The sequence below is a fragment of the Echinops telfairi genome, unplaced genomic scaffold (genome assembly GCF_000313985.2).
Source record: "Echinops telfairi isolate 266 unplaced genomic scaffold, ASM31398v2 ScPeMD7_2;HRSCAF=8, whole genome shotgun sequence".
Classification (NCBI taxonomy): Eukaryota; Metazoa; Chordata; class Mammalia; order Afrosoricida; family Tenrecidae; genus Echinops; species Echinops telfairi.
This window is the reverse complement of record NW_022103898.1, coordinates 51,092,595-51,110,408: the sequence shown is the minus strand read 5'-3', so window position 1 is coordinate 51,110,408 and position 17,814 is coordinate 51,092,595.

Sequence of the window (17,814 nt, the reverse complement as noted above, 5' to 3'; positions counted from 1 at the left end):
CTGCCTCCTTAGTGAATGGACAAAGTAATTTTAAAATCTTATCTCAGCAAGTAACCCTGGACTTCCAAGCCCTAGAAACCCAGGTTGATCATCTAGAGTGCTCCCTAAACTCACTGGCAGAAACTGCATTACAGAACTGGAGAGGGCTGGATTTATTTTCTCAAAACAGGGAGGACTGTGTCTGGTCCTGGGAGAAGCTTGTTGCTTTTATGCTAATCATTCAGACATTATAAGAAATAGACTAGCTCTAGGCCGCCAAAGGCTACTGGAGTGGGAAGAAGTAAGAACCAAAGAAAGTAATTGATTTCAAAGCCTATTCGACTGGTCTTCATGGTTAACCACTCTGCTAACTGTTCCAGCAGGCCCTTTAGTGCAATTCGTTTCAGCCTTATCTGTCAGGCCCGGTGCAATTCATCAATTTACAGTGTAGCATAAGTTGCAAATTGAGGCAGTAAATTAAGATGATGCAAACTCATTACCAAAGAGTAAGTCAGGAATAATCAATGAATTCATGTCCCCATAAAAACTAGTGAGGACTGAGATGGCTAAGAAGAGGTTAATGGAAAAACACTGCCCAGTCCAGATAGTCAGGCAAAGATTAGCAGAAAACATTACTCAACTTGAGCTACAGAACACAGGAAAACCCATCTGTTTGAGTTAGGATAGCTAGCTGAATTGTCAACATACTTGCCTCTTAAGATAAGACCCCTGTCCTTGCCTTTAAGATGAGACCCCCGTCCTTGCCTTTAAGATAAAGACACCTCCCCACAAAATTATTTTTGCTTGCTAATTGCTACATCTGCTTCTGTTTCCTGCTTGCTTGCTTGCTTCAGGGGAATGTATGGAAATTCCCATTGTGATTAAAACCCTATATAAATTCCCTCCCTTGTTTGGTTGGGTCGGTCTCCAGTCACCTCTGCAAAGGAGCTGGGACGTCTGTCACTGGCTGGTAATAAAGACTCCTAAAATTTTGATTGAAATGAAATGAAATGAAAATAAAATTTAAAAATTAAATTAAATTAAAATTTACTTGGTTGTCTCCTGACTCAATGATGCTGTAACAGTTGGATGATTTTCAGCAGAATTTTGCTTGCATGTGATCTCATTGATATTGTTTGTAGTCTCAGAACTCTGTTGGGCCACTTTAAAAAAATTAATAAATCATTTTATTGGGGGCTCTTACAGCTCTTATAACAATCCATATATCAGTTATATCAAACACATTTGTACATATGTTGCATCTTCGTTTTCAAAACAGTTTCTTTCTGCTTGAGCTTTTGGGTCATTGTTTTTTTTTTTGAATGGACACAAATATGGATCACTTCCAATCAGTTGGCCAAGTTGCTGTCTTGAAAATTTCTTGCCATATAAGAGTGAGTGCTTCCAGCGCTTCTTCAGGTGGGTGATATGTTTCAACTGGTTTGCCATTAGTTCCTGGAGCCTCATTTTGAGTAATGCTTTCATTGTAGGTTGAACTTCTTCATTCAGCACAATTTGTTCTTGCTACAATTGGTTTTGTCTCCAGAAATGGTGGAATGTTAACTGTTGACTAGTTTTTTGGGTACGGTGACTCTGTATTCTTCCATCTTCTTTTGATGTTTCTTGCATTATTTTCTATTTTCCTCATAGAATCTTTCAGGATTGCAAATCAGGGCTTGAATTTTTTCAAGTTCTTTCAGTTTAAGATATGCCGAACATGCTCTTCCATTTTGTTTTTTTAATTCTAGGTCTTTGAACCTTTCATTACAATATTTGTCTTTTTTCGAGCTGCCCTTTGAAATGTGCTATTCAGCGCTTTGACTTCTTTCTTCCATTTGTGTTAGCAGCTCCATGATTCAGAGCACGTTTCAGAGTCTGCTTTGATCCTTTCTTTCATGTCCTTTTAACCACCTTTTGCTTTCTTCATGAATGATAGTCTTAATGTGCTCCTGCAGCTCATCAGCTCTTTTGTTATTCGTGTTCATTGCAGCAAATCTGTTCTTGTGATGTTCTCAAAATTCTGGTACTCAAGGCCATATTTTGGGTCTCATGGATTTGTTTTAATTAATTGTCTTTAAATTGAATTTGGTCATACATATGTGCAATGGTCTTTTCCACAGTCAACATCTGGCTTGGTTTTAGCTGCTCTTTAGCCTCTCTAGCTTTGCTTCCCATAGATGTAATCAATTTGATTTCTGTGTATTTCATCTGGAGAAGTCAATGTGTACAGTTCCATTTGTGTTCTTGAAAAATGGTGTTTGTTATGTGACCTCCAGTTTGGTTTCTATCACTAAGTCCATATTTTCCAACTACTATTTCTTCCTTTTTGTTTCACACTTTTGCTTTCTAATTGCTAATAATTATCAATGCATCTTGAGTGCATGTTTCATCAATTTCCTCCTGGCGATGTTGATAGGATTTTTCAATTTCTGCATTACTAGCTTTTGTGGTTGGTTTATAAATTGAATAATAATTGTATTGGCTGGATTTACTTGAAGGTGGATAGATATACTCCTATCACAGACAGCATGGTACTTCATGATTGATTTCGCAATGTCCTTTTTGACAATGAATGCAATCCCATTCTTGATTATGTTACTTCTGGCACAATAAATCATATGATTTTCTGATTCAAAATTACCCATACCAGTTCATTTCAGCTCACTAATGCCTAGGATATTGATCTTATGCATTCTTATTTCATTTTTTATCAATTCCACTTTTCCTAGATTCATACTTTGCACGTTCCAAGTTCTGATTATTAGCAAATTTTTGCAGCTGTTTCTCCTTACCTTGAATTGTACCCCATCAGCAAATGAAGATTCTGAAGGCTCCACTCTCACAGGCTTTACCAGACTCACATCACCATGGTCAACTCCACTCCAGGAAGTCCGCTCCACTTCAGTTCCCTTTCGAGTGCTCTCCAACCTGAGTGACCCATTCTCCAGCACTACCTCTGATAAGGTTCTGCTTCCATTCATCAGGTCTTCAGTATATGACAATGCTTCAAAGGGATGCATAAGGTTTTCAGCACTTCCTTCCTCTAGAGTGGGGAACAGGTCCTTCTTTGTTGTCTGCTCTTAGTTTGGAAGCTCTGCTCAAACCTATTCACTTTTGGTGATGCTGCTGGCATTTGAAATACCAGTGCCATAGCTTCCAGCATCACAGCAACACACAAATCACCACAGAACAGCAAACGGACAGAAAAGTGGTAGCCCTCGACTATGGTCAGAGGGAATTTACCAGATGTTTAATGCATGTGTGGACCCTGCAAATGGAATTTTGGGGTTTCCACATGGAGTACTTCTGGCATATGCACACTGTGGTGTTTGCATTATGTCAAAGAGCATTGCAGCCCCCTTGGCTGGAGTTTCTGAACCAACAGATATACAAAATGGTTCTCTTAAAATGAATTGTAGACCAGCTACCTATTAATATAATCTATCCTTGCCCAATAACTGATCGTGTTGAATGCAGTTAAATATTGCATGACTCTAGCAAACGGGACAGCTCACCTTATCTCTTTTTAAAAAGAAAGAAATAATATATTTCCAGAGACCTGCTAAGAAAAGGTGTGTCCATAAATGGGAGGAGACTGTAGAAGACAGATTACTACCTATCAATGAAAGTGTTAAATGCTGGGAACTCATAGCTTTACGAACTTTGTGTGAGGGCACTATAGTGATCCTTGTGAACCTTATTTCTGGCTGCCACATTCTCCCACACTGGAGGCATTATCAGTTTTATTTAGTGCGCTGCCAGTCCCTTCCACTGTTGTGCTGCTTTCCTTGTCTAGTCTGCTAGGCGTCTATGGGTCTTTGCTTCACATCACTAGTGCCTGATTCGGTTGATGCCCTAAGCTTGTGCTTGTTTTGCTTATTGGGTAACCTGCCCTTGGGTAGTTATTAGCCTATTAAACTGAAAGGTCCCACGACTTCCTAAAACATTTCATCAAGCCTACAAAAGTCTCTTATGTTTCCTAAAAAAATGATTTGCTGCTCTATTTTTGTTAGTCTAATTTTACGGAGACCTGGCACAGGGGTTGAAAAGGTAATAATGCTTCACATAACAGCAACAACAAAACTACCACCACAACAGAAAACAATTGCCATGGAATCCTCTGTGACTCAGAAAGACCTCATGTGTGTCGAAGTAATATTGTGTCTCATAGAGTTGTCAATGGCTGAATTTTCAGTACCTCATCAGACTTTTCTTCTGAGATGTTTCTGAGTGAACTTAAGCACTTACCCTTCACCTAACACAAAAGTGTTAACTGTTTACATCATGTACATTTTACCAAAGGTTAGAACCATTCTTAGGTAGAGAATAAGCTTATGATCATATGGTAGATAAATGAATTTTATAGAGAATTTTGTTTTGGTTTACCTGACTGTAAGTCCCAATATAGACTTTATTGGAATTTTTAGGATGATGACATTGTGAAAGTATATCTTAAGATATTACTGGTAAAGGACAAAAGTGCTTATTGCTTACCAAGGTTCCAAGAAAAATCAATCAGTTCCTTTAGTGTTGATTCTCTGAATCTTCCTTATACTCTGGAATCCACAAAATGCCCACTTATGCGCAACCAATTTTGATATTAAGAATGTGATATCATAAAAAGTAGAAAAAATAGACTCTTACTTAATTTTAAAGCAATAAAAATATTTGCATATTTATACATAATTTGACAATAGCTATTATTTATATTTTGAAGGCCTAAGAAGGAAAATAGGCAGAGGTTAAGACAGCTTCCTGTGGTTGCATACATGAAAACCTTTTAACAAAATAGAAGATCTAATTTGTGGATGTGTGCACCATCCATTAAGAAAAAGGACCTTTGAGATAGTATTCTGGAAATATCACCTCATCCCACTAAATGTAAAGTGAAATAAGATGAGATGTGCCTGGAGGAGGCTACGGAGGATTAGGGCGACATTTAATATAGCCGTGGGTATCCCTTTGCCTGGAATATACCCAGAAGAGGTAAGAAATAGACTACGACCAGTCATCTGTGCCCCAATGTTTATTGCGGCACAATTCACTATTGTAAAGAATTGGAAACAACGTAAATTTCCATCAATACATGAGTGGATAAGAAAGTTCTGGCATATACACACAGTGAAGCACTACACATCACTAAAAAGCACTGATGATCACATGAAGCACATCAACTCATGGGAAGAGTTGGAGGAATTTATGCTAAGTGAAGTTAGCCAATCCCAAAAGACAAGTACAATATGAGTTCACTGAGGTAAGTATAATCAGCACAGTAGGTATAGAAGAAAAACCACTTATTTCACGATATAGGTTGAGGTACAGGCAGTCGGGTGGTGGACAGGCCAAACCCAAGGATGTGCATGTCATTCCGACATAAATAAGGGGAAAGGGGGAAAAAGGGATGGAGATATGTGGGAAAAACAGGGGGTGGGGAGACATGGCACTGGGGGAGCAGGGCCACAACTCACCCAGAGAGTGAGTATTGGTTATGTCTCCACATAATTGGGAGTGTGCATGCAGACCCCACCATGGTGCACCAAACGTTGGGGCAACCTAACCATATGGAGCAACATGTGAACAGAGTGGGCTACAGGACTGGCACCAATCAGAGCCAAATTGACCCCCTCTCTAGAAGTATATGCTAGAGTACAGGACTAAACCTACAGTTTGGGGAGAGGGGCCAGCCTGCCACACCCCCATGGAAGCAAAACAAGAAGGAAAAAGAGAGAGTGAGGTTCTAGACCCCATATTGGCACACAAAGCCCTAAGGATGGCCTCCATGCATGGAGCTGCTAAGGCACAGAGAGGACTGTAGGGGCAACAACAGCTGGAGACAGGATGACCCCTGGCTGGAGCACACCACAACAGAGGACATGGAGGTGAGTCAGTTCAGTCTGAACCCCCCACAGAGCGATGAATAAAGAAGGGAACATAACAGATCAGCAAAGGGAGCAAAGCCAAGCCACAAAGCCCTCAAGGCAATGACTGTACAAATGCGCTTTACACAATTGATGTGTGTATGGATTGTGATAAGAGTTGTATGAGCCCCTAATAAAATGATTAAAAAAAAAAAAGCCCCCGAGGAGCCCCCCAAATAAACTTCAGGCTAGGAGGGGCAGTTCCCGGAAACCCCCAGGAACAGTATGGTGATAGTCATAAAGGTCAGCAGACAGACCTGAAATTATCTATGCTTTTTCAGTTTTTTGCTAGTTATTATTTTTCTTGATATATATTTTCTATTTATTTTTTTCTCTTTTTAGTCAATTTTTTGTTTTCTTTTAATTTTGTCTCTGTTATTGTTGGTTTGCCTACCTATATAAGATAGGCATGGGAAGCGAGTCTGAGGAGAAAGCAACAGACCTAAGGTTCTGGAGGCACTAGGGGAAGGAGGATGTGGGGGAAGGAAGCGGTGAGCAAACAATGCCATAAACAGGGGAACAACTAGGGAAGTAAAATCAACAAGGAGGGGGAAGTAGAGATTCTGGGGATGTTGGAGCAATAGCAATCTAGCTGGGAGGAATTACTAAGAGGCAGAAGAAAGGCAAGTGTGATGGTAGGGAAGGAAGAAGGCCATAGGAAACAGAGGAAAGATCTAGGAAGCAAAGCTTTGGATAGAGGTATGAACTTATGTGTGCACTTATGTAAATATATTAATTCATAAAAATAGAGGTATTGGAAGCAGAAGGGGGAGGGGAATTAAAAAATAGAGGTATTGGCATAGGTACATATATTTATATGACAATATAATGAGGAGGTGGATGGACTTTGGGCCTCTTTTCAAGCCCTTCCTCAATGCAAGAACACTTTGTTCTAACAACCTGGAATTCTGTGATGCTCACCTTCCTGACATGATCACTGAAGACAAAATGTGTGCACAAGCAAATGTGGAGAAGAAAGCTGATGGTGCCTGGCTATCAAAATATATAGCCTCTGGGGTCTCAAAGGGTTAAAGATAAACAAGCAGACATCTAGCAGAGAAGCAACAAGCACACATAGGAGAGCATACCAGCCTGTGCAATTATGAGGTGTTGTCGGGACTGGGTAACAGGCATCAGATGACCCCAAACAAAAAACCAAGCAAACAAACAAACAAACAAACAAAAAAACATATTGTTGAGAACAAGGGGGGTCAGAGCAGAGACCCAAAACCTATCTGTAGACAATGGGACATCCTGTCACAGAAGAATTGCCAGGAATGGATGAGTGAACCAAGGTGAAGAATAGCATCGATGAAACACAATATTCCTCTGGTTCCTTGAGGCTTCCTCACCCCCCACTATCATGACCTCAATCCTGCCATTTGCTGCGGGCTAGGCCAGAGCATGTACACAGGTACAGATAAGAGCTCAGGACACACGGAATCCAGGCCAGCTACACCCGTCAGAAACAAAGTAGGAGTAACAATACCAGGAGAGTAGGGGGAAGGTGGAGAGAGGATGGGGGGAAAAGCATGAGGGAAGGGAGACAGTGGCAGTATAAGATATGAACATAGTATAAATTTATAAATTATAAGTTATAATTTATCCCATGAGGTGGGAGGTAGGGTAAAAAGAGGAGCTGATACCAAGGGCTCAAATAGAATGTAAATGTTTAGAAAATAATGATGGCAACAAATGTACAAATGTGCTTGACACAATGGATGTATGGATTGTTATAAGAGCTATAAAAGCACGCAATAAAATGATTAAAAAAAACAAGTTTCTTTTTGTATATTTGATTATATTTAAATTATATATAATATTTAAATATAAAAAATAAAATAAAATAGTTGTGGGGTAGACTAGATTACCCCAAACTAGAGCATTGTATAGATATGGAATTAGGGTCACACACACAAAATTCATGCTTCAAACTCATGTAAGAGCACCCAAGTTCCAATGGGATGGTCCTACAGACAGATAAGTTCACATAATAAGTGAAATCCAGGAGTGTGGTGGAAGACCAGTGGCTTAAGGTAATCATGGTCCATCCAGGCGTGAATAGAAAAAGCAAATGATATCAGTTCACAAATGCATGTGTGTAAGACATATACTTCAACAATTGTTCTCTGAGTGGATTTGATGGACATTGTCAATCTTTCAGCAATCCTGGAAGGTTGCTGTTGAACTGTCTCTTGAACGTGGTCATGGGAAGGATGACGGTTTGGTGCTATTCCTTCCCACTTGGGGCCATAGGACCAGAGTTGTCTCCTCTTCCCTTCACTTGTAGCCAGTAAAATTTCACCAGTCTGCGTGCCACTCAGCCTTACCGTCACAGAGTCTCCCTGTTCCCTGAGAATCAGCTGAGAAAACCAGCTGATTGCCATTGAATAGATTCTGACTGATATATTTAATTCATTGCCCATTTCTCCTGTCTCATGCCTCAAACCCTAGATTTTGTCTGTGGATAATGTAAGGGTGTAGGACTCTTCTAGAAACCAAAAGTTAAGCTCCTTTTTCTCCTTATCTGTATGTCTGCTTTTCCTCCCAACCTTTATCTTTCTTAGATCTGATTTCCAACGAAAGCCATAAACATTGCCTCTAACTGATAATAGTATCTCCACAAAATATTATTTATAGCACAGAGTTATGCCCTGAATTCTTTATTTAGTTGCTTCTGAAGTTCTAAAGCCCAGATCCTAGCAACTCAAAAGCCAAAAATTTTGACACTTTTGATTTCTTTGTTCTAAACGATTTCTTCACTAGGAGATGGGTCAGATGTGAGCAAGAAGTATGAAAAATCCATCTAAACCAATACAACATAACCAAAACAATAAAAACACTAAAAAATAAACAGAATTAGGGATCAAAGCAAAACAAGTGAACAGAATCAAAATGTAACTAACTACTACCTTAAATTCATGAAACAAAAGTCCAGTTGTCAAAGATTGGAAGGCAATCCAACAAGTAGACAGATGCTTACATATTTTAAGTATACATAACTATAAATAATTTATATATTTTAAATATATATCTATCAATCTATTAATCTACCTACTTTGTCTTCTTTCCTTTTTTCTATTTGCCTACCTGTTTTTCTCCATTTTTAAAGACTCATAATTCATAAAGACCCAAAACAAATCCGAATTGAAAATGAAGTGAAGCCATCAGTGATGAGAGGGAACCAGAAGCCAGTTGAGCATAATTGTAAAGCTCACCAATGATCTCTGTTTTACAGCAGACCTGGTGGTCATGGAGGGGAACACGTGTTGTGTAGTTAAAGGCAGAAAGTAGGCTGAAATGTTGTCTACAATTATCCTGTGGGGCACCAGGGATCCAGGATATGATTTATATCAATACCCAAAAGGGGTTCTCTCTTTTAAACTCAGAACTTTATGACAATGACAAAAATGGTTTAGAATGACCGACACTGCACATGGGCAGTGATTATGACCAGGGACCCTAAAGTCCAATAACTTGAGCTTAAAATCTGACTTTAGTATTAACTCTTTCATTTTGAGGAAATTGCTTGTCCTCATTGAATTTCTATTTATTTATTTGTATAAATGGGTATAACTGTAGCCACCAAACAGGCTTGTTGTCAGGATTCAAAGTAGGAATGAATGAATTTGCTTAAAATTTAACTACAATAGTTTATATTATCATGATTACTAAGTGCTATTTTATAATTATCATTATATGTTATATATTCACAATATTAACTTTAAACCTATCTCAGTATAATAATGGCAAACTTTTATGGAAGTAAAACTAGGGAAAATAAGTTCATAATTTCCCCTCATATCCTTTTCTAGTTTTTCCACGAATTCTGTTGTTCAATTATTCTCTTCTGTGCTCCTCGCTCGTTCATTCTCCATCACTGTTTATGTTCAAACGGTTACTCATCACTCTCAGGGTCATATTCACCTTCCTCCCACTGACAGAGGATTATTGATCAGTTCTTCGATCCTCACATGATCAGGTTTCACCCTTTTGATTTTAGTCATCACCATTTGTATCTCTGCTAATGCCATTCTGTAGAGGATGCTGAGACTTCTAGCGGCTCTGAGTTCAGCATTCAACCTTATTGAGTTCCTTCTACGTACCATGTATAGAATTTCTCCCTTCATGGAGCTTTAGGATTAGAACAGGATCTTTACAACATCTGTTAAAATTGCTCCTTCCTCTGAGGACTGTTTCTCTAGAATTACATTTAGCCTTGCCCAGTTTTCTTGTTCTGGACATTTCTTGATATGCTGTTGAAGTGGGAGAGTTCTACCCAGCTTTGGCATTAAGGTGGGAATAAAGAAATGTCTGTCAGCTTCTTCACTGCATGAAGCTCACTGATTGTAGAAAATTTGTTGCTTTTTAATAAAATTATCTCCTTGGTTCCAGGAGAATGGATGGCTTTTTACCTTAGTCTTTTTGTGTCTATTTTTTGTGAGTGTTCCAGTTGGATTTCTCTTTGTTGGTGTTGCTAAGTGCCATTGAGCAGGCCATGACCTATAGTGACCCTATCACAATAGATCAAAACACTAAATGGTCCTGCGCCATCCTCACAATTTTTCCTAAGCCTGAGCCTTTTGTCAATCCGTCTCTTTGAGGGCCTTCCCCTCCTTCACTGTCCCTCCACTTTATCACTCATGATATCCTCCAGGGATTGGTCTCTCCTGACAATATGTCCAAAGTTTATAAGACAATGTCTCGTCATCCTGGCCTCTAAGGAGCACGCTGGCCTGACTTCTTCCAGCACAGAGCAGTTTGCCCTTTTAACAGTCCACGGTACTTTCAATATTCTTCTCCAGCACCATGATTAAAATGCATTAATTCTTCCTTGGTCTTCCATATTCAACGCCATCCTTATTCAACCTTTACATGCATAGGAGGCAATGGAGAATAACAGGGCTTAGGTCAGATGTGCCTTAGTCCTGCAAATAAATCCTTGTTCTTCAATATTCCGAAGAAGTCTTCTGCAGCAGATTTACCCAGTGCAATATGTCTTCTGGTCTCTTCACTGATTCTTCCATGAGCCTTGATTGTGGGTCCAAGCAAGACAAAATCCTTGACAATGTCAATCTTCTCTCCATTTAGCAATTGTTAGCCTTACTATTGTTCCAATTGTAAGGATTTTGGTCGTCCCAACATTGAATTGTAACCATACTGATGGTTACAATCCTTTATCTCCATTGGCAAGTGCTTCAATTCCTCCTCACTTTCAGCAAGCAAGGTTGTGTCATCTGCGTATCACCGTTGTTAATAAAACTTCTTCCAAAAATAAAAAAATAAAAAAAAAATAAAAAAAACTTCTTCCAATCCTGATGCCACGCTCTTCATACCATCCAGCTTCTCTGATGCTTTGTTCAGCATACAGACTGAGGTGAGAAGATAGATCCTGACTTCTCTTAGGATCATATGTATTCCATTTTTTTAACTTTTAATTGTGATTTGGGCAAATGTTTACAGAGAAAATCAGCTTTTCACAAACAATTCATACACATTTTGTTCTGTGACATCAATAGCAATTCCTATAATGTAAAAACATACTTTTCACTCCCTCCTTTGCTTTATACTGAAGTACATGGACATATTTGTACTTGGCATAGTAGAAAGTTAATTTGGGAGCTACATGAACTGAGGCTACAAACCCAAATCTTTAATTTAATAGCCATTGGTCCTTGGATAGTGCTTTTCTGTATAGCTCTCAGTCTATTTTCTCATCTATAAAAGGGGCCTTCAATGGTAAGAAACAGTTGGTCATTGTAAAGTTTCTGGTGCAGGGTCCCACGTCTGGCATTCAGAAAAGTGACAGTTAATGTTGTATTTGTGCAAGTTATCCTTTCATTTGTGTTCTAATGTTATGAACATCGATTGACCATATACTATGCAATTTCTGAGCAATGTTTGGAGATGTAGAGAAAATATTGATATAGCATAATCCTTTTGGTCAAGGAAAACCAAGAGTAAAGGGGAAAAAGAAAATAGGAGGAAAATGGGACAGTAAGTGTGTTAGTCTGGGTAAACTAGGGGAAAAAATCCACAGAAACTCATATTTATAAGAGAGAGTTTTATATAAAGGTAAGTGTACATTAAGAAAGCACACCAACCCAGTGCTGTCCAAGTCCATAAGTCCAACATTAGCCCATATGTCCAACACCAATCTACAAAGTCCTCCTCAATCTCACAAAACACACACAATGACACTAACTGCAGGAGGAAAGCCGAATCAGTGAGCATGTGAGCATTTCAGCGCTGGCAGGGTCTCCACAAGGCTGCTCCAGCACCCAAAGTTGCATCACAGTAGGTCCATGTGGCCTCTCCTCAGGGATGTCTTGCAGGAAGTGACTCTTGCTAGCTGAAGCAGGGAACTGGCTAAGGCAGCTGCACCCTGGTCCGACCATCACAAAGCAAGAGACCCGAGAACTAGAAAGGCAAGGCTCACTGAGCCATTTATCTCTCTGCCCTTCAGTTAATCCCATATGTGTTTACTGGCCAGGTTGGCACAATAAACCTTAACTATCTCAGTAAGAGACAGTAGTCAGGGATTTTATTGTTATTGTTTTTGTAAAATATAAAATCCCATTTAAGCTAGTAAAAATAAAAATGAGCTTATTTATTTGCAAAATTCAGGGTTCTTTTAAAGCACCCAGGGTCAGAAAATACGGAAGCATTTCATGAAGAAATAGAAAGTTGTCAATACAGGTATACTCTGAAGATACTATGGATTCCATACAGATCTCCATAATAATGCAAATATTATACAATAAGTCATGCATTTTTTGTTTTCCCAGTAAATACAATATAGTGTTATGTTGTCACTGTAGTCTATTAAGTGTGCAATATCATTATGAAAAAATGTTGAAACATTTTGAGAATTACGAAAATGTAATACAGAGACATGAAGTGAACACGTGCTATTGGAAAAAGTACATCATGCAGGATTGCTTGATGCAGGCTTGCCACAAACCTTCAATTTGTAAAACTACAGCATCTATGAAGCCCAACAAAGTGAAGTGCAATAAAATGAGTCGTGTCTTTTATCAAGAAAGATTTGTTTCATTAAAACAAGACCAGACTTCCTGTTCTGATGGAGACTGATGGGCACCCTAAGACTATGACCTTTAGTCAGTCACTCTTTAAACCTCGAACTGAACTCTCCCTCTGGGCTCACCTTTCAAGCAAACAATGGACGTGCCTATGGGGTGAGCAATAACACCAGGGAGACAGTACTCCTTAGAACAATTAACCATGCAGATAAAAGGGGCAGCACTTGTTCAGAAATAAAGCTTAGAAGGCTGGAATGAATAGCATAGTAAGTAGACAGAATGGAAATAGCAAACACAAGAAGGAAGTGGAAAGAATGCTGTTACATTGTGGGAATGCAATCAATGTTCCAAAACAAAATGTGTATGACTGTTATAGGGAAAACCAACGTGCTTTGCAAAATTTCACTGAAATGATAATGAAACAGTTTTTTTAAAAAAGAAGGATTTGTTGCATAGTATGCTTTTTGGTTTTGTTTTGCTTTTCACTGTCACAGGGTCTCATGTTTCTACTTGTTTCTGGATAGCTATTATTTTGTTTTCTCTCTGACTCCCTATCACTGCAATTATTCTCCAATGGCCACTCTGATTCTGTAGATGGATAGCACATTTTTAGCTTCAGCTGACTTCCAGTTTCAGGGATATTCCCTTCAAATGAGAGGATTTGATTGGACCGGCACAAGGGTCAGATATTCACTGCTTCTTCTTCTTTTAATGTTAACTGATTATCTTTCATTTTTTAAAAAAATAATTTTATTGGGGGCTCATACAGCTCTTATCACAATCCACCCATCCATCCATTGTGTCAAGCACATTTGTATATTTATGGCCATCATCATTTTCTTTTTACTCGAGACCTTGTTATCAGCTCTTTATTTTCCCCCTTCTCCCAGCCTCATGAACCCTTGATATTTTTTATTGTCATTATTTTTTCATGTCTTACATTGTCCAATGTCTCCCTTCACCCACTTTTCTGTTTTCCATCTCCCTGGGAGGGGGTTATAAATAGATCATTGTGATTGGTTCCCCTTTCTCCTCCCAACTTCTCCTTGTCTTCATGGTATGGCTACTTTCAATATTGGTCCTGAGGGGTTTATCTGAACTGGATTCCCTGTGTTTTCAGCTCTTACCACATTCACTTCTGATCAATAAGCTGTTAGCTAAGAAGAAATGGGGTTGTGTGATATAAATCAGTTTATTATGTAGATAGAAGAGACAGCTCTTAGAGAGAGGGCATGAGCGGGGCAGGCACCCTGAAATGTGTTGATGATGTTATACAAAGTATACCCCAAATGTTTTTCATTCAACATGTGGTTGCTGAGGAAAAGTTTGTGTAAACAGCTATGACAATGCTTCCAAGTGAGAGAGGAGAAGGAGAAGAGGAAAAGGAGAAGGAGAAGGCAAAATAGAAGAGAGGAAGAAAAGAAGAAAGGAGGAGAGAAAAAAAATCCCATATAGAAACCAGGCCTAATTAGCAAGGAAAGTAATCTTCCAGATACCAAAAATGGGACTGAGCACAGTAGTTTGTTAGTGCTAGAGCATGAGATTGCTTGACTAACCAGAAAATAACAGCTTGGATTTAAGAAAAGAGGAGACAAAGGTTCTTGACAGATATCACTCAGTGCAGCTTTAGTTATGAACTTTCTTTGTCTGTGGGGTCACCATGGGTGGGAATCAACTTGACAACAACAGATTTGGTTTTTCTGGAAGGATCCCAAGTAATTCAAACCCTCCAATTTTTTTGAAGCACAAATGAGTAAAAGTGATAATAAATTAATAAAATTAAAAAAATAATAGAGAGAGATTGATTACTTGGTGCTTCACATTTTGGCCAAGCAAAGTCCTAGGAAACTAGATCCATTAAGAAATTCCCATCGAATAGGATAAGCTAGCTGGGTCCTTGGATTGTGTGTTTCCATTGACAAGAAATGAGACTGGAACAAAGAAGCATCGAAAGAGAAAAACCAGAAGGAAAAGGTTTGGGTCCAGGGAGGTCGTTTTTCATGGAAAATTGGTTTTTCTTTTCACCCTTGGTTGGGTGGTAATGAAGAGTGGACTAAAATTCTAACAATTTGGACTTGTCAAACTCTAAAATTTCAATTTTCAAGTTAAATTATAACGTGTACATGGTTTCACAAGAAGCCCTGGTGGCATTGTGGTTAAAGTGCTGAACTGCTAGTCAAAAGAATGATGTGGGGTTGTTCTGTGTCGATTTTTATCCTTGTAAAACCTACAGTTTGCAACTCAGTGGTAAAAGGTTTGGTTTTTATAGTAATCATAAGAAAGTGTTAGCAGTGATGATTCCCGGGGAATAGGATTGAAGGAATTTGAAGAGAGTAGAGGAAATTATTTTAATTAATTTTTATTTTATTTTATGTCCTTTTGTGGCATCTGAGTGAGAAAGAAAAGAAATTAAAATTATATTAAACTTTACAAGAAAACAAAAAACATATGCTAACAATTCACAAAAATACATAAATAGTGACACCTAATATTTTTAATGTGGCTACGGTATTTGGCTCTTGTATTAAGTGACTTAAAATAAAACCTGAAGTCTCTCCTTCTCCAACAGGGATGTTTCATGATGTAGTGCAGAATGCTCTCAGGTACGTGCTGCTTCTTAAAAAGAGTAGCTTGAAGTTTCAAGAATATGATGATCAGATGATCAGTTTGTAAACTTAGAAAAAGTTTACAAAATTGATTGCCTTGAGTTTTATGTGACTCTCTAACCACAAGTGGAAATATAGACTAATGTCAATGGGAGTTTAAGTTGCTTTTTAAAGTTTAGTATGTGGTTCCAGAGTTCTGCAATAGGAGTATGGAACACAATGAATAAAAATCTGTCAAGCAGGCATGACTTCATCAAGTCCAATTATTCTTAAGTATTTTAATATTAAATTCAGAAAAATATGATAATGTTTTATTGTTCTTATCATCATGGTACTATTTTTTTAAATGACTGGAAACCAAATCCAATCTGATATGTTTCCTAGCAACTATGAGGACTAAACATAGTCCTGCGTTTCTGTAGCTGACGTTGAAACAGTACCAGAGATTCCTAAAAATACCTGCGTTAGGGTTCAGTTCTTAGTCATTTCAATTCCTGAACATGTTTTCTTTTCCATTAGAACATGTGACATCAATCCCCTAAGATGCACTTTAGTACTTCTATCAGGGACTCATCAACTTTCTTATTGCTTTTTACTTTCTTAAATGAGCTTGGCTGTTTGAGTATTCTGAAATACAAAATCAAATATCTATAAATATCTCCACAAAACTTTTTCTGGCTTGGAATGTAATTGTAAAGGACATGTTGTATATCTGGAAAAAATTGGTGCTACAGATATGTGCTTAAGAGAGAAACAGTCTAAGGCTGTCTTTGACAAGAGAATTTCCACTCATTGGGGCCCTCATCATTCCGATACATGTTTTGGGCAGGAGGGGGAGGGAGTCTGTTTATAGCTCCATCATTCATGCTGTGTCATCAGAGCAGGCTTACAAGAAGTCATGCCTTCTGGATCACTGCCTTGCCTAAATAGGAAGTCTAGAAATCACCTAAACAAAGAGATGGTTATGTGACTCCTTGGAGGGGAGCTCAGTTTATCCTCGTGTTATGAGAAATAGCACCCTGTCACTGTTTTCTGAAAAGACATTAAAAAAAGTGAAATATCTCAACAAGAAATAATAAACTTTAGCTTCATTTGCTTGGAGACAAATGGCGACCAATTGGGTGGGGGAAGATGTGCATATAGAGAACAAGTGCTATTTCTTTACATTCAGAAAAGAATAATACTATCAAATGTTTATGGATAATTTATCATGTCGTAAGCAGTAGATACATTTCTTACATGCAATCATCGTATTATGATATAGGAAGCTGGAGTTACCCACTATGAGGAAATTAATGGATAGAAAGTTTTGATATCTCACCCAAGGTCACACATGAAAGTGGAAGAACTAGTGTCAAATCTGAGCCTAGACTGGTTCTGAAGTGCTTGTCCTTGACCTGCAGAACACATTCCAGTGCTCACTTGTCAGTCAGTTTTAGTCAATTGATCTATATTAATAGTTTGTCATTCTGCATTGAAGATTCTAAGATATTCAGATTATGAAATAAATAACACATTTACTTCAAACCACATTTCTCTTTTGTGCAATTTGCTAAGAGTTAAAACAAGCTATAATCCAAACATCTTATAATAACAATATAGTATAACTTATACATGTAGGCTTTATATCAATTTACCTTCATTTACCATTATGTTTAAGTCAGGAGAATAAATCTAATATAGTAAATGCTCAGTGAAAATTGTTGAATGAGTGTATCCAGTTTATATTTAGATCTTTTTCAAATATATTTTTAAATATTTGGAGCATGAATTGTCACTTCCTGTTTACCTTTTTTTAATAAGGAAATGTTCAAGAGTTATATTGTGGCCATTTATGAAAATTATTAAATACTTTTATCTTATCTCTTATCACAATCCATACATTCATCCAGTGTGTCAAGCACCTTTGCACATATGCTGCCATCATCCTTTTCAAAGCATTCTCTTTCCACTTGAGCCCCTGATATCAGCTCCCCATTTCTTCCCCCTCCCTCTCCCACCCTCCCTCCTATATGAACCTTTGTTAAGTTATAGATTATTATTTTCATATCTCACATTGTCTATATTTAGATTTTAAATGTAATTTCTTTCTTTTTGTCTTCACTATTAAAGGGTTTAGTTAAGGAAATCAATAGGTCCCCATGGTCAGACTCAGCAAACCGTAGGGTACAGCCACTGGTTTCCTCAGCCAGCAGTCAGCGTCTCTCTCTGGTTCTCAGCCTCTCAGCCTCGTGGCAGACACATCTCTCTTCAGTCCTCAGTTCCCCA